We start from the raw sequence: 22,865 nt of genomic DNA on the forward strand, positions 1-22,865 counted from the left end.
GGCTTTTAAAAAACATTCAAATAGATGTTTGCCAAATCCAAGTAAGTATTCTGTTTCATGAAATTTTAGAACTTATGCTTAAATATACTAAATTCATGAAAGCGTTTTTGTCAAGAAAGAAGAAATCAAATTTGGGTGAGGATGTAGCTTTGACGGTAAAGTGTAGTGCTATAATCCAAAGAAAACTTCCACCTAACCTAGAAGATCCAAGAAGGCTCATCATACATTATACCATATGCGAAGTTAAGATTCCATATGCTCTTTGTGATTTATGGTCTATCATTAACTTAATTCCTCTTACATTAGTAAAGAAGTTGAACTTGGGAGATTCAAAACCAACAAATATGAATCTTACGTTGGCAGATCTCTTAATTACGCATCCTTATGGGTCATTGAAGATGTTCTAATTAAAGTGGATGGATTGATAGTCCCATCTGATTTTGTGATACTCGTAAATGAAGATTTTGATGCTTCAGTAATACTGGGAAGACCTTTCTCAACAATTGGTAAAGTATTAATCCATGTGGAGTCAGGTGGACTAAGCTTGAGGTTTAATAATGAGAAGGTAATTTTCAACTTGTTTTAATGGACACATCATATTGAAGACAAGGACGAATGTTACAAGATTGAGGTAACAAAAATGGACGGAAAATTGATCCGAGGTAAATCAATCGATGTGAGGGTATCTCTTGTGCCTGGAAAACCTTAGGATATTTTAGTCAAGCTAATGACGGTAAAGAAGAGCTTAATGGGAGGCAAACCATCATGTTTGAAAATAAAATATCTTTGCATGTTTTAAATTTTAGTCATTCACAATCGAGTTTATTTGCTTTCTTTTAAGTTTTTCTAATTTTGATAGTAATAAGAAGCGTTAGAGAAAAATATTACGGACTTAGAAATATTTTGGAATAGGAAAAATTAGTTTGGGGCCATAAAAATCATTCCACGATGTAGCGGTAAATTCGTGACCATTAAGCTATGGATAAACTTAACGTTAATAAAATCAGAGTCGCCACCGCGCTTTTATTGTTTCCAAAGGAAAAGGGAAAAGTACGAACAAAACCCAAACATAAGAAGCTTTCAAATAAAAACTAATAAAATGCCAGAGATTATAGGTAAGGGGGTTGGTTACACAGAGGGAAGGTGTTAGCACCCAAAGTGTCCTAGGTACTCCTACGGAGCCCTTTTTTATATATGTATGTGTTTTGGTATAAAAGATGTTTGAAACAAATAGACTGTGGGGATGAGAAAAGAATTCATTAATTATATTTTTGTGTTTGACAAGACCTTCATACTTGTGCCTACGTACCAACATAAGAATGAGGGATCAAAACCTCGTAGTTCGTGATATCAATTTCAAAATGAGTGGATTGCTTTTAATCAAAATTTGAGTTTAAAAGAGGCACAAAGGGCCCAAAAGTTTGAATGAGTGTTAGTTCTTTTTGTCTTTTGAAATTTTAAGTCAATATTGTTAAGTTCATTTACAAGTTTGATTTAAGAAAAGAGTTTAAAAAATATTCAATGGCATAAGGCCAAAGTTTCTATTTTGAAATAAAGTCTAAATTTTGAAATCACAAGCCAAAGAAAGTTTTTGAAAAGGGGGAAAGATTTTGAAATTGAAGAAGTGGGAGGAGATGAAGAGACTAATCCTAAGCATAAAATTAAAAGTTAAGAGTTAAAAAGATCTGACCAATGAGATGCAATCCAACAGACAAGAATGTCATATAGAAAACTCATGTTCCCTTTGGACTTTGAATCAAGCAATTATCAACAAGCAATTAGCAATATCAGACATCATGAAGATCAAGGCATCAAATAAAGATGGCCACATCCAAACAAGTAAATTCCATAGCTAGAAGTCTTCTCTGTCTTCTCATGTATCAAATGACATACTCCTTGATCAACTCAGAATAAGCTATTAGGCATGAGATTAAAATAACAGTTGGATCAAGACCATGGAGCATATAAACTCAAGTGGATCCAAATGACTTGAAATTAAATTGTGTAAAGTAGATGACATGAAAGTAAAGCAATATTAATATAAGTTAGTCAAATGTTAGTTGATTAGATGTTAGTGATGTTTTACATTTCAACTGATTAAGTCATTCTTTGGAGAACACTCAACCATCTATTCACAAGCATGGATCCTTGAACCAAGACATCTTCCAAAGGAAGGAAAAAAGGCCAATTTTCTACATAATACCATGAAATATGGGAGACTTACAATCTCACTTACTAGAATGCTATTCCTTTAGGGTCAAATTTGGCTCTATGTTAAGCAATCGTAATTAGACTTATGTAGAAGTCACAACTATCTGAGGTCGGGCAATAAAGATTTAGGTGTTAATGCATGTTATAGATTTGGTATATTGAACCATACTCCTAAAACATACCATACACAAAAATAAAAAAGATCAAAGGATGGACCTGTAGCGGTAAGTTCATGACCATCAAGCTATGGATAAGCTAGACGTCAATAAAACCAGAGTCACCATCGCGCTTTTATTGTTTCCAAGGGAAAAGGGAAAGTACGAACAAAACCCAAAAGATAAGAAGTTTTCAAATCAAAACTAATAGAATGCCAAAGATTACAGGTAAGGGGCTTGGTTACATAGAGGGAAGGTGTTAGCACCCAAAGTGTCATAGGTACTCCTAGGGAGCCCTTTCTTGTGTGCATATCTGTTTTTGTACAAATGATGTTTGCAATAAATAGAACGGGGGGATGCGAAAAGAATTCATTAATTATATTTTTTGTGTTTGACAAGACCTTCGGACTTATGCCTACGTACCAACATAAAAATGAGGGATCAAAACCTCGTAGTTCGTGGTATCAATTTCAAAATGAGTGCATTGCTTTTAACAAAATTTTAAGTTTAATAAAGGAAAAAAATGCCTAAAATGGTTTGAATGAGTGTTAATTCTTTTTGTATTTTGAAATTTGAAGTCAAGTATAGTTAAGTTTATTTACAAGTTTGTTTAAGAAAAGAAGTTTGAAAAGGAAATGGCATAAGGCCAAACTTTCTAATTTTTGCAATATGGTCAAAGTTTGGAAAACAAACACAAGCAAAGAAGATTTAAAAAAAAAATGGAGGGAGATATTTTGAAATTAAAGAAGTGGGGAATAGATGAAGAGACTAATCCTAAGCAAAATTTAAAAGTTAAGAGGCGAAAAGATCTGACCAATGTGCTGCAATCCAATAGACAAGAATGTCATATAGAAACCCAAATTTCCCTTGGACTTTAGAATCAATTAAAATCAATACACAAATAGAAATATGAAGAGCAAGGCATCAAATAAAGATATCCACATCCAAGCTTAGAAACTCCATGATTGATCGCTATATTCGCAAGTGCATGAATCGCGTCAGAGTAATATAAAAGATTATCGATTCCACAGAGACCAAATCGTCAATCTATCGATTACTATTGTTACGATGTTTATCTAAGGCGGTACAAATGAGGTATTGATGTCACAAAATAACAGTAAATAAAGAAAATGATAAATGCAGTGCAGATAAAGATAGGCTTGAATGTATTTCACGTCAGTTAAACGATGCTTCGATTGTCTAAATAGAACTACTTATGGGGCAATATTTTCTACTCTTGAAAAGAATCCATTTAACAGGAATTGTCGCTTTCGTGTATTCAGAACCGAGTTTAACCTTAAATTAAGGCCTTTTATTGTCACTTATAAAAGGTGCGCAGAACGCTAAAGTAGTAAACCTATTTAAGAAATAAGACTCGTAAACTTAGTTGAAAAGTGATTTTTATTCGAAAAGTTTACCCAAGGAGTTTCCTGATTTTAAATCTATCAACGCGTCCGAAAACAGTTTCAAAAATCGTTTTTCCATAAAGTGATAAAAATTCCTAGTTAACAAAGCCAGGGTGCTTTCGCACTCCTTGAGTAGTTAAAATTAACTAAGTTTGTTTCAGAAAACTCGAATTAAAAATAAAAACAACCCCTAAAGCATTTCTACAGATGCAATATATGAAACATCTCTTTAACCGCGATCCTTACATTCTAACCTTTGAAAGATTTAGCCAGACATGGTAATACAAACAGATACAACGATGTTGAACATGATGAAAAGAAGTTTAGAATTTAAGGCGTGAAGAACAAGTAAAGCATGTAAATCAATTAAAACGAGCAATAAAGATAATGGCGAGGAAATTAAATAAAGTAAAGACAATGACAGAAAATTAAATAAAGTAACGCATGACAAGGAATTAAATAAAGTAAGGCATGGCAAGTAAAATAAAAAGGCGATTAAATTAGAACCTGCTCCAAACGGAGGCTTTAAATCTGGTACAAGGAAGTAAATAAACCTTTGACTTTGAAAATAAAGACGACAACAAAATCAAAGTGCTCCAACTCAATTACACTAACGTGCGATAACCCCTCGATGTGACGGATTACCGCTTTTACAGATGATAATATAGTCTTAGTGTTGTAAACTAAGTTGGATGATTTGGAAGTGAACTAGAACGACCTATTTATAGAGGAACTCAACAGCATGCAAAGACCAGGATGCCCTTCAACTTCTCTTTAATGGTAACGTGGAATTTAAAGGTGGCGCCCGCCACCCCTCCACGGAGCCCGCCATGTGAGTAAATGGGGAAGTTCATGGGATCGTGGCAGTTTCCTCCAGGTTGAGGGTTGATGTGTCCTGAAAGAGCTAAATACCTGAAAACAACAAAAAAGAAAGCATAACACAAGAAAAATGATAATAAAGACCTAATAAACATGTGTAATCCGAGTCAAATACGCGGTGTTTTTCAGTGTGATCAAATTCTCCCACACTTAAACCTTTGCTTGTCCTCAAGCAAAACTCTTTATAGCTCATGTAAGAAAAACAATATCAACCAGAGATAATTCAAGGCTAAAAGGGCTTATAAGTTTATTCAAGGAATGTATCGATAGGTACTAACGAATTGAACTAAGGATATTGTAGTGACACTTTCTGCAAATGCGGTCATAGGCTTCGTTCCTATACAAATCAATCCATATCACCCCACCATACCTAGGCCTTCTTTTCATCTTCTTCAAGTATTTTTCATTCAGGTGCAATCACATTAAGCCCGTTATCCATACATACTCATAGTAAGGTGACCGGTTAGTGATTATGATCTTAAGCATGGGGCTCTGGTAGATAAGTTGGTGTAACCCCTTTATTCAACCCAATTGTAGTTGTGGGGGATTGGATCGTAATCCACCCTACCAAGTTCAGCACCAGATACCTTTGAACCAACCAACAATGAGCATATTATTATATATTTTTTTTATTTTTCTGCATGTTTCGCAAACCTCTTTATTTTGCTAGGTCAAATGACCGTGTGAGAGTCACCTAGCCCGAAATTTCATACAACTAGAGAACAAAGAAGAAATTTTTATGATCATTCACTTGTTTTCATCGGTCCCCTACGTAGAGCATGCTTAAGCCGGAGCTGACTGCAAGGATAAACTACTTAAGGACTTATTTGGAACAAAAATTAGGGCCACAACATATGGGGTATCAGGATCGACTCTTATAATCATGAAGCCTACGGTGTCGAGACGATATCGATTTTTAGAAAAAGTTTTCCCAAATCTTTTACATCCTGTCATAAACTTGTCTTATAGCCTAAATATTCAAAATACACTATTTTCTTTGCTCACAATTTTTTTTGGTAAGGCTAAAGAAATGGGAGAAGTAATGATACACCACACAAATGACTCGTCAAACACATGTTATTTTATTGAAAGGAAAGCAAACAACTAAAACACAAAAAACATACTGAAAATAAAGGAAAGCGATGAAAATCTCCTCCCACACTTAAACCGAACATTGTCCTCAATGTTTTGAAATGAGATAGGGTTGGAGTAACCTGAAAGAGAGTGAACTATGGCTGATCACTGACACCGTCACCGCCCTGGTCAGGATGCCTGGGTCGACGACTCCTGCTACGAGTACTAAGACCTTCCTGCAGTTGCCTAGAGCGACCTAAGAGAGACCCCTGGTTGGCCTCGATAAGTGCAAAGTGCCGCTCAGTAGCCTGTCACTAGCGATGTTGCTCATTAGTGATCGCAAGCAAGGACTCCGTGATAGTCCGATGTGCTTGCTCATTGCGCTACTGGGAGGCTACCATAAAACTCATATTATCAGTCAATCGTTGGTTTATGGTATTTAGAAGGGAGTCACACCTTTCTTCCCGAGCCAGGTGCTCGCGCCACATCTCTTCAGTGATGTAAAAACTGGGAGTGGTACCTGCAAAATGGTCAGAAGAAGAAGGTGCAGTGTGTGCAGGTGATGTAATGTGTGTAGGAATATCATGAGCAGGGGACTGGTCGCGTTGGTCATACTCATCATCGGTCCCTTGCCCATCGTCCATAGGGACATTAGGTGGCAATGGACCGATAAAAGGTGGAGCATCGAGATCATATGTCCAATTTCTTGCATGTCACACATCTGTACGCTGAGAGCAAGGTAAAACAACACTCAGTATAGCTACACCATGGATCATGAGGTTATAACCGTCTGCTCGCCGCACCTTGCACAATTTCATATCCTTCAAGAATTTCAAGTTAATGGTGCGGTGAGGGAGCAGTTCTAAAGTAGCTAACTCAGCGTTGAGATTTAGTGCTCTAGCAATAGAAATAATTAATCCACCAAAAGAAATGGTTCCTCCTTTTTTCAAAATGGAGGACATATGTGCAAGCATAAAAGGAACATGATTGATCCTTTGATTAGTAAGGCAACCCTGTAAAAATAGCAACTCGCGAGCATTTACTTTATTAGAAGTTTCCCGACCAAAAATAGTACATGCCAAGAGATATCAAAAAATAAGGATGGCCGGGGTATGAATAGTGGAGGCTAAAATTCCTTCAAAAGAAGTGGCAGCCACATTCGATAATCTATTCCAAAAGTTAAATGCTTCGAGTGCCCATTCTACATCTAAGGGTGTCTCACAAATGGCACTCTCTCCGTAAGGAATTCCTAACAAACCTGCTAAGGCATCGGTAGTGTCCTCATATTCGACATTGAACATTCTAAAACATACGATACCAACCGTGCTAACAGTGCCAGGATGAACAGTGTAAATTAGGGAACTTAGAAATTCCCTAGTCAGCCTATTATAGGTGGGTTCCTTATTAGAAAAAATCTCATGCAATCCTAAATTATCTAGAATATGAAAAACACTATGATATGTCCCTAAAGTATATAAACATTCCTCATCTACATACCTGGTGGCGAGAATTTCCCGTGTTTGCAACTTCTGTAAAAAAATTCTCTGACGCTCTCCATGTTTCCCTCCGCGAAGGATGATATTGTTGAATTCCATTCCAGCCATTGATGGTGAGTGAAGAAAAAAATGGGTTTTTATGGTAAGGAAGTGAAAATGGGATTATAGTGGGTTTTTGGTGGAGGAAATTGATGAGTGAAGTTTGGAAATGATAATGGGTTGGAGTTAGAATGATGAAGTTGGGAATTTCCGTGGACTTTTGATGGAGGTGGAAGGACGAAAAAATGGGTTTTGAGAGGTTGAAGGAGGAAAAAATGGGAGATTTAGGGCTTCTGTCCCGTAAAAGGTACCGACCCCATGGCGCCCGCCATGGCTCCGGAATTGTTGTTTTTGGGTCGGGCTTATTCCTTGTTCTTAGGCTTCAACTTTTTCCTTATTTTGCAAAGGGGGTGTACATAGGATTCCATAACATGCTGCCTTTTTTATTTTGATTAAGCTTGATAAAAATAAAATAAAAAAGTAAAGTAAAGTAAAAAAAAAGGAAGTTAGATCAAACAGGTGGACATATGACCAGTCACAGGGAGAATGGAACTGTTGGGACTAAGCCACAAGAGACTCTATGCAAAAAGGCCAATGACAATATGGAGAAGATTTGGATGACACCTGTGAAAGGTATAGTAGATGATAGCAGTTGGGCTCAACTGGGTTGGATGAAACTTTTACTGATTGCATACAATGTCACACATGATGTCATAACATTGTATTATGACTTCCTAAATGCTGAAACTAGGTCCAAAAATCAGATTCAGCACAGATGGACAAAGTATTGTTCTTGCTATTATTACTCCATTAGAAAATTTGTGGAAGACAAGTTCAGAAGTCTAAAGCTTGGATTGGAACTAGCAGACAAGCTTGCAAGGAATTTGGGTAAAATTGAATGTGAGAGAGGGAAATTAGGGATTTGGACTCTTGTGAAATTATGGCAGTTAAAGTGGAAAAATAAAGAAAATAAAAATAGTGTTTGCCCCTTTAAAAGAAAGAGCCACATTAATGATAAATCATTCCCTGGCATTGAAAATAGTAGCTATTCCCTTAGCACACGCTACCTAAACGCAACAATCTCCCTCTCCATTCATCTTCTCAGAAAAGCTCAGCTAGGGCAAAGAAACTTTTCTCAAAAGTCCTACAACATGTCTCAACATTCATCATCATCTAGTTCACATTCATCATCTTCCCACCATGGAAAAGCTCCCTCAATGGAGTTTGTATATGAAGATGTGATGGACGTCACTCCACTCTGCATGATACCAGGCGACATCCCAGGTCCCTCTTCCAAAGCTGGAGATAAGCAAGGTAATACCTCTGGTAACTCCTCTCTCCCAAAAGACATGCATTATGCTGATCGTGCAATAAGGAACCTAGTCACTAGGATTCTAAGAGAAGGGCATGAAGTCAAAGGGGTTTCTACCCCTCTGTCTAGAAGGGAACCCTCTCCTGAGGAGGAACCTCATGCTGATAAAGATGAGGACTCATCTAAGTCAGAAAAAGAAGGTGCTGCTGAAGGGCTATGCTCTCTAGGTAAAACCCTACCTAGCAAGAGACCAACAAATATGTCTCAGGAGAATGTTATTGACCTAGAGGAAGAAAGCTCTGAAAAGGAGGATGATCCTTTGGTTAATCTTGTAAAACCTAGTGTTGCTGAGAAACTGAGAACTAGGCAAGGGAAAAGTGTGGCAAGAATGAGAACAGGAAGAGTGAAAAAGACGGCTGGTATAGGACCCTCAAAAGCTTGGAGCAAAGTTGAGGTTAGGAAAAGGAAAGAAAGAGATAGCTCTGACTCTGAGGAAGATGTCAAAGACGATGTCCCAGACATCTCCCCTGCAAAAATGCAGGCTGTTCAGAAGTCTCCTGGCAAGGCTGATGCTGTGCACCTAGACAATATCTCCTTTCATTTGGAAGATGGTGCAGCAAAATGGAAATATGTCATTCAGAGGAGAGTAGCTATTGAAAGAGAGCTTGGACAAGAAACTGTAGAGGTAAAGGAGGTAATTGAGTTGATCAAAAAGGCTGGACTTATGAAGACTATGGTAACTCTACCCGAATGCTATGAGGGGTTGGTAAAAGAGTTTATTGTTAATATTCTTGAGGATATTCAGGAAAAGAGCAGCAAGGAGTTCTGCAAGGTGTTTGTAAGGGGAAAATGTGTGAAATTCTCACCAAGTGTCATCAACAAGTTCCTAGGAAGAGGAACAGATGAAGGAGTAGACCTAGAGACTACAGACAATGAGGTCTGTAGGGTTATCACACCCGGCCAAGTTAAGGAATGGCCTAGTAGGAATCACTTATCAGCTGGAAAGCTCAGTGTTAAATATGCCATCTTGCACAAGATTGGCTCAGCTAATTGGATTCCTACTAATCATGTCTCTACTATCTCCATTAACCTTGGAAGAATCATTCATGCAATTGGAACAAGGGTTAACTATGATTTTGGCAAGTTCATATTTGATCAAACCATTAGACATGCTTCCAGAAATGCTGTGAAGTTACCCATTGCCTTCCCCTCCCTTATTTGTGGCATTATCCTGAGCCAACAACCAGGCATTCTGAGTACAAGTGACATTCCAAGTAGGAGAAAATCCCCTATGTCCATTCAATATAAGCTGTTTGAGGGAAGTCATGTCAATGATGTCATGACATCTACCAAAAGGGAGTCTACATCTCAAGGGAGCTTGGTTGATCAACTAAAAGAAACCTGCAAGGAATTGGAAAATGGTATAAGGGTGGCCAAGGCTAGAAAAGAAGCATTAGAAGTTCTGATCTGTAGCCTGGAGAAGGAAGAAATAGAGAAGGCTGGGAAGGACTCAAATACAAGATCAAAATCCCAATCCAATGGAAGTTCTGGAAGCTCAGAAAACTCTGAAGGTGCAGGTGAAGATACAAGTGAAGGTGAAGATGATTCTTCTTCTTCTGATTAATGGTCCCTGGCTGAATTGAAGATTGAGAGGTGTGGTGAAAGCTGGGTTGCTGTTTGGAAGGCTGTTGTCTTGATTGTTTTTTTTATTATGTATTTTGTGGCAGTCCGTATTGATGCCTGTTATGTAATATTTAGGGCTCTTAAGGAGTTCCTTGGATTTGTTCATTATTCCAGCTATCACAGCTGTGTTTAATGATGGTGTGTACTTCCTGAATATTTTGTTTTAACATGCTTAATGTTATAACATCTGATCTAACATTCTATGATAGGCTAATAGACATTTATTTTGTCTCATTGGTCACCTTTGCTCAATTTTGACTAAAAAGGGGGAGAAATGCTGATGTGGAAGTTGTATGTGACTGGACAGAAGGACAACTATTATTAGAAGTGCACAGGTGCCACAACAGAATGTTGTTCTGTTTACAGATGTCAAACAGGATGTCTGATATGGTGCACATGTGTTAATGTTGAAGCAGATGTCAGTATGACATTCTGGCTGGTACAGGTACTGGTGTTCAGTAGCTGTTATGATTGTTGTGTGCACAGATTTAGGGGGAGAAGGAGTACCCCTGTGCATTGTGTATTTGTGTGTCTTACTAGTTGCATCCATAACTAGTAATTCTGTTTGTTGCACAGATTTAGGGGGAGGAGAAGTACCCTTGTGCATCTATGTATTACTAGTAGCCATAGCTAGTAATTGTTTTGCTTCTGCTACTGATTAAACTTCTGTTATGTTGTTTAACTACTGATAGTTTACCTTGTGAACAAAAAGGACAGATATATGTTTTAGCCAAAATTTGCCAAAGGGGGAGTTTGTTGATTCTAAGTGTTGGCAGCAATTTTGGTAAAACAAAGAGTGTTCACAAGATGTCATGTGTGATGTCTTAACATGAGATATCCTATGTACCTGTTGGAGTTCAAGAACATGTGCATGCAAGATTGTTTCAGAATGCCACATACAATGACAAGGCTTCTGATATTGGATGTACCTGCTGGAGCTTAGATGAAAGACATGTTCATGCAGGATTGTTTCAGATGACATACACAATGTCATGGCATCTGATATGACTGTATCTGCTGGAAGTTATAAAAGGAATTATTGGATTATGCAGGATTTTTCCAGGATGTCAGACCCGATGTCATGACATCCTGTACACAGAACATTCAGTATGAATGTCTGGTGTTTTGTGATTGCACAATTAATGGCAATCTTTGGATGATTGAAGATATGGCTAGCTGGCGCATTCAATCATGGATTACAACCAAATTTACTTATTTTCCAAGGAGATCTATACAGCTGTTATAAAAAGATTTGATTGGAAAATAGATTTAGGGTTTTCAAGATGTCCAAGCCCAGCTGAAAGCTTCTATAAAAAGGGACTTAGAAAACCTGTTTGAACACACAACCAAGACTGAGCGAAATATAGAGAGAGAGCTAGGGTTTGTGTCTGTTTAGTCGTAAGACTTGTAGGTCATTCAAGTCATCTATTGATGATTGAATTGGACTGATTTGTGGTTGTAATTTGTCACTCTAAAGCTGTTAAGCAAGAGTGTGTGTCTTCTTGATCAAAGCTGTGAAGCAAGATCAAGAGTGTGTCTTCTTGATCAAAGCTTTGAAGCAAGATCAAGAGTGTGTCTTCTTGATTGAAACTGTGAAGTAAAATCAAGAGTGTGTAATTGAAAAGTATTTTCTTTTCTCAAGGGATAGTTGTTTAAAATCACTGGTGTGTGATTGTAAGGGAAGTGAGTGGGTTCTCATATCTAAGAGTGCTTAGGTAGAAATTGCACGGGTAGAGATTAGGTGATAAAGACTGTAACTTGTTGAAGTGTACGGAGAGTCTTTGAACTAATTCTATTTTAGTGGATTTCCTTCCTGGCTTGGTAGCCCCCAGACGTAGGTGAGTTGCACCGAACTGGGTTAACAATTGCTTGTGTTATTCGCTTTACCATTCTGTTTTTATTTGTCCATTGTGTGTTAACAGATATTAGTGTCGTAACATTACCTTCGACATCTTATATCTGATACCAGAATTTCACCTATAATCTATGCACATACGCCATCCGCCTTCTATGCGTTTAACGACATGCTCGCCCTTTTCGTTCTGCACGACTGTGATGCCTCCCTTCTTGGGTACCACATGTACAGGACATACCCATTTACTATCAGAGATTTGATAAATTATACCAGCCTCTAGTAGTTTAAGGACTTCCTTCTTCACTACCTCTCTCATTACAGGGTTGATTCGTCTCTGATGTTCTCTAGAAGGTTTTGAATCCTCCTCCAGCGAAATCCTGTGCATACACACAGATGGGCTAATACCTTTTAGATCAGAAATGTTGTACTCTAAGGCAGAGGGGTATCTTCTTAAAACATTCAAGAGTCGATTCGTCTCGTCTTGGTTTAAGGTGGCACTAACTATTATTGTGCGGTTCATTTCTTTATCCAAAAACTCGTATCTTAGGTTCTTGGGAAATTCCTTAAGTTCTTGAGCTGGTTTTTGGTCTGGAGTAAGGGCCAAACATTTGTTAGTGTGAGGTTCCGTTTCCTTTAGCTCGTCATCCTTTTCATTCGGGTTTGAAAATGGTTCGATCATAGGTTCTTCTCAATCAAGTTCCCTTATGCATTCATCTATGATATCAATCGCGTAACATGCGTCTCCTATGATTGGTGCCATCAGGAACTTTGAAAGAATAAACTCTATCTTTTCATCTCCTACTTCGAAAGTAAATTTTCCTCTTTTAACATCTATTATAGCTCCGACTGTTAATAAAAATGGTCTACCTAAAAGGATAGGGATATCATCGTCTTCTTGATATCCATGACCACAAAGTCTGTCGGGATATAAAGTTGACCGATCCTAACGGGGATGTCTTCTAATATGCCTACAGGATACTTAACAGATCTATCGGCTAATTGGAGGGACATCTTAGTTGGTTGTAATTCTCCTAAGTTTAACCTTTTACACACAGCTAAGGGCATTAAACTCACACTAGCGCCTAAGTCTAGGAAAGCTTTGTAGATCACATGACTCCCTAGAATGCAAGGTATAGAAAAACTCCCAGGGTCTTTCTCCTTCTTAGCATGTTTATTCTCGGAAATAAAGTTGCATTCCAAGGGTTTGGGATCGTCAAGCCTACGCTTGTTGGTTAAGATGTCTTTGAGAAATTTGGCGTAAGATGGAATTTGGGTGATGGCTTCGGTGAAAGGAATCTCTACATGAATATTCTCTATTAATTTTATAAACTTTTGTATTGGTTATTGATTTTGGTTTGTTTATGTCTTTGTGGATATGGGATTGGTGGTTTGTACGGGGGTGGTGGTTTGTAAGTTTTATCCTTGGCTTCTCCTTCTTGGTCGATTTGTTTTTCGGGTTCCACTGGTTCCTCTCCTTGGTTGGTAGGTATATTTTCTTTAGAAGCTTTGGACTCGCTCATTGCTGGGTTATAAGGCCCTTTGTAAGCGGCCCCACTTCGTAATGCGATAGCGTTAGCTTGCCCTCGAGGGTTGAGTTGAGGTTGTCCAGGGAATTGTCCTCCAGGTGTAGTTTGTGGGGCTTGGTTTTGTGCTACCTGTGAGATATGGGTTTCAAGCATCTTATTATGAGTAATTATCTGATCAACCTTAGTCCCTAATTGTATTATCAGTTTGTTTACATGAATGTTCCGGTTTAGGAATTCTTTATTTTGCTGAGTCTGCCTTGATATAAAGTTCTCCATGATCTTCTCAAGGTTAGGCTTCTGGGGCACAACTTGTATAGGTTGATTTGGTTTTTAGGCTTGAAAACCTTGTGGTCTTTGAGGTGCATAGTTTTGGATAGGGTTCTGGTTTTTATAGAAAAAATTTGGGTGATTCTTCCATCCAGGGTTGTAAGTGTTTGAAAATGGTTTACCTTGGGCGTAATTCACTTGGTCGGTGTTCAGGTCGTTCAAAAGGTTACATTCTACCGATTCGTGTCCTTTAGATCCACAAAGTTCACACTCTGTGTGGACTACCACTGTGGTGTTAGAGTTTGTAGAAATATGTCCGACCTTAAGAGCTAAAGCATCCATTTTTGCTTGCATCATGTCCATAGAACTTATCTCATGTATTCCACCTTGAGTATCCTTTTTCTCTATTGATTCTCGTTCAGTTCCCCATTGGTAATGGTTTTGGGCCATATCCTCAATTAGGTCACAAGCTTCAGGGTAAGGTTTGTTCATCAACGCACCACCAGCGGCAACGGCGATGCTCATCTTTGTGTTATAATGGAGTCCATTGTAGAATGTATGAACGATCAGCCATTGTTCTAGGCCAGGGTGTGGACAGACTCTTAACAGCTCTTTGTATCTCTCCCAAGCTTTAAAAAATGTTTCTCCTTGGTTTTGAGTAAATCTAGTTATTTGGTTTCGAAGAACAACAGTCTTACTAGGGGGAAAATATCTAGCAAGGAATACTCTCCTAAGGTCTTCCCAGGTAGTTATTGAGTCAGTTGGAAGTGAATCTAACCACGAACGTGCTCTATCCCTGAGGGAGAAAGGAAATAATCTTAAACGAATTGCATCAGGTGAAACACCGTTGGATTTAAAGGTGTCGGCCAGTTGGACAAAGACTTTTAAATGTTGATTTGGGTTCTCAGTAGCGAGACTCGCGAATTGGTTCTGTTGCACTAATTGCAGTAAAGATGGTTTTAGTTCGAAATTGTTGGCAGGAATGAGGGGGTTTACTATACTAGAACTAGGTTCCTCGTCAGAGGGTTGGGCAAATTCTTTAAGAGGTCTCCGGTCACGATTCTCGGTCATAGCTTTCTTAATTCGGACGAGTAAGAGGCGTGTACGAGTGTAACGTTCGGGTTCCGCTAAAGGATCTACTAAATTTCCGGTACTACGGGTCCTTCCATTTACCGGCTAATAATTCCTTAGTCTAGAAGATGTAACAACAGGGTACGGAATTTGACGAAGTTGGTCCCCGACAACAGCGCCAAAAACTTGACCGCTATATTCGCAAGTGCACGAATCGCGTCAGAGTAATATAAAAGATTATCGATCCCACAAAGACCAAATCGTCAATCTATCGATTACTATTGTTATGATGTTTATCTAAGGCGGTACAAATGAGATATTGATGTCTCAAAATAATAGTAAATAAAGAAAATGATAAATGCAGTGCAAATAAAGATAGGCTTGAATGTATTTCACGTGAGTTAAACGATGCTTCGATTGTCTAAATAGAACTACTTATGGGGCAATATTTTCTACTCTTGAAAAGAATCTATTTAACAGGAACTATCGCTTTCGCGTATTCAGAACCGAGTTTACCCTTAAATTAAGACCTTTTATTGTCACTTAGAAAAGGTGTGCAGAACGCTAAAGTAGTAAACCTATTTTTAAGAAATAAGACTCGTAAACTTAGTTGAAAAGTGATTTTGATTCGGAAAGTTTACCGAAGGAGTTTCCTGGTTTTAAATCTATCAACGCGTTTGAAAACAGTTTCAATTTTTTTTTCCTTAAAGTATTAAAAATTCCTAGTTAACTAAGCTAGGGTGCTTTCTCACTCCTTGAATAGTTAAAATTAACTAAGTTTGTTTCAGAAAACTCGAATTAAAAATCAAAACAGCCCCTAAAGCATTTCTACAGATGCAATATGTGAAACATCTCTTTAACCGCGATCCTTACATTCCAACCTTTGAAAGATTTAGCCAGACATGGTAATACAAACAGATACAACGATGTTGAACATGATGAAAAGAAGTTTAGAATGTAAGGCGTGAAGAACAAGTAAATCGTGTAAAACAATTAAAACGAGCAATAAAGATAATGGCAAGAAAATTAAATAAAGTAAAGACAATGGTAGAAAATTAAATAAGGTAAAGCATGACAAGGAATTAAATAAAGTAAGGCATGGCAAGTAAAATAAAAAGGCGATTAAATTAGAACCTGCTCCAAACGGAGGCTTTAAATCTGGTACAAGGAAGTAAATAAACCTTTGACTTTGAAAATAAGGACGACATCAAAATCAAAGTGCTCCAACTCAATTACACTAAGGTGCGATAACCCCTCGATGTGACGGATTACCCCTCAATTACACTAGTGTTGTAAACTAAGTTGGAAGATTTGGAAGTGAACTAGAACGACCTATTTATAGAGGAACTCAGCAGCATGTAAAGACCATGATGCCCTTCAACTTCTCTTTAGTGGGAACGTGGAATTCAAAGGTGGCACCCGTCACCCCTCCATGGCGCCCACCATGTGAGTAAATGGGGAAGTTCATGGGATCGTGGCAGTTTCCTCCAGGTTGAGGGATGATGTGTCATGGCTTCTCCTATAGCGGCTGCCATGCAAAACGCTACGAGTACAATATTTGCCGAAAACCTTAATTTTTTGGTCTTTTTCCTTCATTTCTTCTAAAAAGGTCCTGAAAGAGCTAAATACCTAAAAAAAACAAAAAAGAAAGCATAACACAAGCAAAATGATAATAAAGACCTAATAAACATGCGCAATCTGAGTCAAATACACAGTGTTTTTCAGTGTGATCAATGATCTTCTTCAAAAATTCCTATGTATCAGATGACTTCAAAGATGGCATGAGACACAAGTTCAAAATAACAGCTTCACAATAATCATGTTGCAGATGAACTCAAATGGATCTTCAATATTGTATCAGATGAATGTTCACTTCACAAGCACTTGGTTTCATGAAAGTTGGCATTGGCCAAGTCCTTTGCATAGGGAATGTTTCCTAAATTCCAGGTCCAATAGTCTCAGATCAAACCAACAGTCCACACAAGATGTTTTTTAGGGTTTTTATTCTTATTATGTACATTAAGGTCAAAAGACCAAACAAACAAGTATATATAAACACAATGTATCATAAAATATGGCCCAAGTGGGCAAAGTGAAAATAACATTAAAGTAAATAAATTGAATGGTATGAATAATGACAAATGAATTAAAAGCTTACAAATTAAAGTGCTTAAAAGTAAATGACTTGAAATTAAATGTTAGTTGTTAGTTGATTAGGAGTTAGTATTGCTTTTGCTTTTGTAGCGGGGTATTCGTTACCTTTAGATTTATTGACTAAATCAAAAGTAAATCATACAATTCGAGTCGCCACCACACTTCTATTTATCCAAAGGAAAGGTTAGATAGTGAACAAAAACCGAGAAGTTTTATCAAATCAAAAACTAATAAAAATGTCAGAGATCTGGGTAAGGGGGTTGGTTATGTATTGGGAAGGTTTTAAGCACCCAAAACATCCTAGGTACTCCTAGGGAGCCCTTTTCACAGTTGTTGTAAGGTAGGTTGGTATTTGTGAAAAATTATTTGTGCAAACATGATTGAGGAGATGAGAGAAGAATGTACAAATTATTTACAATTTTTTTTGTTTGAATGGATAAACCCACTGCCTACGTACCATCTTAAAAAGATTAGGATCAAAACCTCGTAGTTCGGGATAAAAATCTCAAAAGAAGTTGGTGAATTGATTGGTCCAAAAGCCTTAAGTTCTTTTGTTATCCAAGGGAGAAAACTCAACCTAAAACCACAAATCCACCATGTGAGGAGAGCTTCAACATGCTAGTGAGGGGGTATCCCTATAATAAGCTTGGAAGTCTTATTGTCCATCACTAAGGATATAGGTGAGTATTATATCAACATCAAGGATAACTCAGACCTAATAGCTAATGTTTATGAAAAGCTTTGGCAAAAGTGGCCATTGAAACCACAAAAACAATTGAGTGAGTTGTATTTACCACATGAAAAGTATTTACAAAAAAGGTCAAAGTTGACTTAGAATTCAATTCAAAATAAGTGTTATGAAAAGAAGTTTGGGAAATCAAAAGCATAATGCTTAGGTTTCTAATTTTGAAAACAAATATTAATGTTTGCACAAAAGTTTTGGCTTGGGTTAGAGTGGAGGGAAGAAGAAGAATGGCTAAGTCCTAAACATACAAAGATGAAGGAAGAAGAATAAAACCACAAATGGAGTTCCCTTCTTGAGATCACAGTGATGATCCAAGTAGCTCCCATCCTTTGGAATTAGCAAGCAAATAGAAAATAACTCAAGCAATCAAGCACACAAATCAAGCTCCTAGGAATCTTTCAATGGCTTTTGTATCTCTCACTTTGGATGCTCATGACAATGGTTCTTCTACTTGGCTCATATGTTTGGGATCCCTTGCACAAGAACACACAAATCAAAAAGTTCCACAAAACAAATAAAGAATGGACAAGAGGGAGTTTAGAATTTGGTCCTTTCAATGTTCATCTTCAAGCTTTAAGCATTCTAAAGGCATGAGGCCTAGTTGCTCTTTGACATTTTAAGCACTCTAAAGGCAGGAGTCCTAGTTGCTCTTCAAACTCCATTAGCTTAGGGAATGTCCTAAAGTCTAAGTCCTTTTGTCCATTTGAATTTGGTTCACAACAATCAAAACAAAACACAAGCAAAGACAAATTACATTAACATAAACATGAGCTCAAGTGAGCAAAGGGTAAAAGCAAATGAATAATATGTACAAGATATTAAATTGCATTAAAATAAATTGCAAGAATTAAATGACTTGAATTAAAAGTTAATGGTCAATAATTAGTGTTAGTGTGCCATAAGGCAATTTAGCGCTATGTTAAGCAATCGTAAGTTGACTAATGTAGTAGTCACACCTACCTGAGGCTGGTCAATAAAAATATAGGCAACAAATACAAGTTAAAGACCTTGACTAGTAAGCCAAGCTCCTACAACTTGCCATGTCAAAAGAAAAGAAGAATGATCTTGTATTGATTTAGGTTTTTTGCTTGATCAAAAAGCAACCTATCCTTAATGTAAAGTCATTCACTTGATCTATGATCAAGATGAATTAGATTTGAATCAAGGAAGGTTAAGCCTCCCATATGTCAAGGCTAACCACCAATCTTTAACTCATTGATCAAAAAGAAAAAGATGAAGAAGAAGATGAATAAGAATATACATGAATTGAAATTTCAAATGAAATAAGCAAAGTGCATTGACCAAAGATGAAAGGGATCAAGGTCAAACCATAGTAAACAGAAGCAAAATGAAACTTAGAAGTCAAGAAACAAATAAAATATTTTTGGTACTTTTTCAAAATTAAAATAATACTTGAATTAAAATAAACAATTAAAGGTCAAACTTCAAATGCATTTCAAATCAACTTTTAAAAGTCCAAATGGATCATCCTAAGTTCAACAAAGTCAAACAAAGTTTGACAAAAAATTTCAGCATTTTTAGAAACCTGAAACTATTTTTAAACAATTAAAAATAAATAAAAAATAACCTAATTGAACTAAAATCTCAAATAAATCTCAAATCAATTAATAAATTGATGAGAATATTTTTCATAGATTCATCATCATTCAAAGAGGCTAACAAAGTATTTTTTGCATTTTTTTGAATATTGGAAACTATTTAAAATAAATTAAAAATAACCAGAAAAGAGAAAATTCATAAAAAATATCAAATGACAAAATAAAAAATATTAAAAATCATTTTCATAAACTAGAATTAAAAAGGGAAATAATGCAATTGGTCCCATATTTTTTGGAATTAAAATGAAGGAGTTATGATTTTTTTGAAATAAAATGAAATAAAAGAAAATAAAAAGAAATTAAATCAGAAAATGGAAATTGCTAAAAATCCTGGCGCGTTGGATTTCCTTTCATTAAATGACGTGGAGGATCTGAGGGCAATGGCATGCGCGCGCATCATAGGACCAAGTCAACTGAGTAACACAATGCATTATAAAAAGTCATAAGATCCAATAGCCATGATTCAATCTGAAAATCATCATCAACGGCCTGGATCAAAACTGGCAAATGGATGGTGGTGTACACCACCGTCTTCTCCGGCGAACCTGGAGATTTCGGCCAAAGTTGCAAGTATGGAAATCTTAACCAAATGAAGCGATCCTCATATCATTGGAAAGCTGGGGTGATGTACATCACCCATGTACCATTGGTTTCTCCTCTGGACTCTCATAGAAAGAGAAATCAGAGAGAGAAAATCATGGTGTTCAATCTGAACTTCATGGATTTGCAAAATTAGGAACACAATTCAAATGCCTCTTATGAGAGGACTTCAACCAAGCCAATAAACAGAAGAAATGAGCTATAATCAGTGTGTTTCGATTGAAAAAAGTTTGAGGATCAACCTTGAAAATGCAGATCTATGGAGCACGATCCTTCACCAATCTTGATTGCAGTTTGCTCTTGAGGTGGAAAGGAGATGAGGCTAAGGAATTTAAGTCCAATAATCAACCAATGAAGTTGAAAATTGGATCTGAAAAATGAAAGTGAAATTGCACAATTCCTTTAGAGTGAGGTTTGGATGGATTTCTGCAGCATATGAGGCGCCTTAAGGTTGGTTCATGATGAAGGTATGCATGCTTATTTATAGCTGAAGCTGAAGCAAGGCATGTAAATTTCATGTGCATGAGTGATGAGGGCCTCCATGCATGGGCTTGTACAGGCGCATGGAGGGCCCAAATCCAATTGGAAATGCAAGCTGGGATGTAATTGAACTGAAATGGACGTGCAGATGTGAATGATTTGGCTTGTGCATGAAGTTTGAACAAAGTTTCCATAATTGCACCAAAATCTTTTCCTCTTCGAAACTACCTCTTACCAAAATGAAACATGGCCTTGTGATTAATGGTTGGAAAGGTTTAGACATGAGGAACAATTGCTATGTTGAAAAAAAATCCATTTGGAGTTGGTAAATTAATGAAAATAGGTCATAAAGTTCAAGGTGCAAAACATGTGCATGTGAAATTTTCCAAAATGGACCAACTTCAAGCCCTTCTGTTTCAATTATGCAAGCCTCAAAGGACAAAACCTTCAACATAAAAGTTGTATATCTTTTCAAGACAATAAATTGGGACCTACATTTTGCATCATTTGGATTTTTGATGAGAAAGTTATGGGCACTTGAAGTTGGACTTTTTCACATTTCAATGCCTTTGGTCCAAAGTGACCTATAATGTTTTGCATTATCACATGTATTTATTTTAGGATTATAAAAATTTGTTCAACATAACAAATGGAGTAGACATCTTAAAGTTTCTAATTAATTTAATCCCACCTCAAAATATTAAAACATGAGTGAGTTATGCCCTTGGGAAGTTGACCCAAAATTAGGGTTTCAGTAAAAATGACCTATAATGTTTTGAAATGAATGATGACCTTCCAAGTTTCAAATGAATTTTTGATGAACATGAAAGTTGTTCATATGGTTCTTAATAACATTGTTTCTCTTGGGGGCATCCTCATTTGACAAACACATTAAAAGTTAGGTCTCAGTGGATTTCAAAATAGTTAGATGAATTGACTGACCAACTTCTCAAGTCCATACGTCAAACCTTGATGAATTTATGATTGAGGACACTCAAATAACTTCAAATATGCATGTAATGATTAATTAAAGAACTTCACTTGATTATATTTGATCATGGGTTGAGGTTGCTTCATGAGCAAGGCATAATTGATGCACAATGAAATTAGGGTTTCCTTGGGAAACAAACCTCAAGCCCTTTGGTTTTCTTTGATCAAATTGACAATTTAAGATACTTGGGAGGCATATATGATGATTGAGATCTTTTTGAACCATTGTCATGCTTGCTTTCCACTTCATCTGGTCAAATCAATGAGCATAGGGGCCTCATAGGAGCTTTAGATCTTATGATTGCTCAAGCTACAAAACAAAAGATGTTAGTGACATATTTTTATGCTTTGGGTTAGTGAACAAAAAATAAGAAAAGCACTAATATACAATTCAAGCATGCTTGGTGGTCTCAAACCAACTCACACAAGTCCTAACCCAGGGTAAGGAGCCAAGATGCTATGATCCTTGAGGCAAATGCAATGTGTAATGATATGACGCCACGAGGGATCTTAGGGTCAAATTAGGGTCTTACAAATTTGTTTTGTTTAAGTCATTCTTTGGAGAACACTCAACCCACTTATCACAAGCATGGATCCTTGAACCAAGACATCTTCCAAAGGAAGGAAAAAAGGCCAAGTTTCCACATAATACCATGAAAGAGGGGAGACTTACAATATCACTAACTAGAATGCCATACCTTTTATGTCACAAATTTAGCGATATGTTAAGCAATCGTAATTGGACTTTTGTAGAAGTCACAACTATTTGAGGCTGGGCAATAGAATTTTGGTATTAATGCATGTTAGAGACATAATATAATTAACTATGCTCATGAAACATACCACTCACAAAAAGAATATGCAAAATGGGGTACCTAATCTCATCCATACTCATGTTGATTTTGCCATCAACTAGCCTTAGGATATAGAGATGTCATAGGTCCATGACATGAATGAGTGAAGAAAGGGAATAAGATGAAGAGGGAGGGGGAATGGAATCAACACAAATTGGTTAAAGGAGGACTTTTATCAAATTAAGATCATTCATTCATATTGGGAGATGGAATGTACATTCCATCAATCCCCTAAATCCAATGATCTTAACCTAACAAAGTGAAATCAACCTTGACCAAGGCCCAACAACACAAGTCAAACTCACCAAGTCAATTAAAATGGCTCTACACAATTAATTTGGCATTTAAACAATTAGAAATAATAAAAATATGAATTAAATTAAATTATGGTTGATCAATTTCCTAAAGTATTTTTGGAAACTTAAAAGTATTTTTAAACAATTAAAAAT

At 36.9% G+C, this 22,865-nt stretch overlaps 1 non-coding gene across 1 annotated transcript; it reads left to right on the forward strand.

Annotated features, from left to right (window-relative positions):
* The first annotated feature begins 14,483 nt into the window (after positions 1–14,483).
* On the forward strand, positions 14,484–14,590 carry LOC127124189 (small nucleolar RNA R71). Its single transcript, XR_007803815.1, has one exon. It is a non-coding gene; the product is annotated as a small nucleolar RNA R71 (small nucleolar RNA).
* Positions 14,591–22,865: the final 8,275 nt, after the last annotated feature.

Source organism: Lathyrus oleraceus, chromosome 2 (assembly GCF_024323335.1).
Source record: "Lathyrus oleraceus cultivar Zhongwan6 chromosome 2, CAAS_Psat_ZW6_1.0, whole genome shotgun sequence".
Taxonomy (NCBI): domain Eukaryota; kingdom Viridiplantae; phylum Streptophyta; class Magnoliopsida; order Fabales; family Fabaceae; genus Lathyrus; species Lathyrus oleraceus.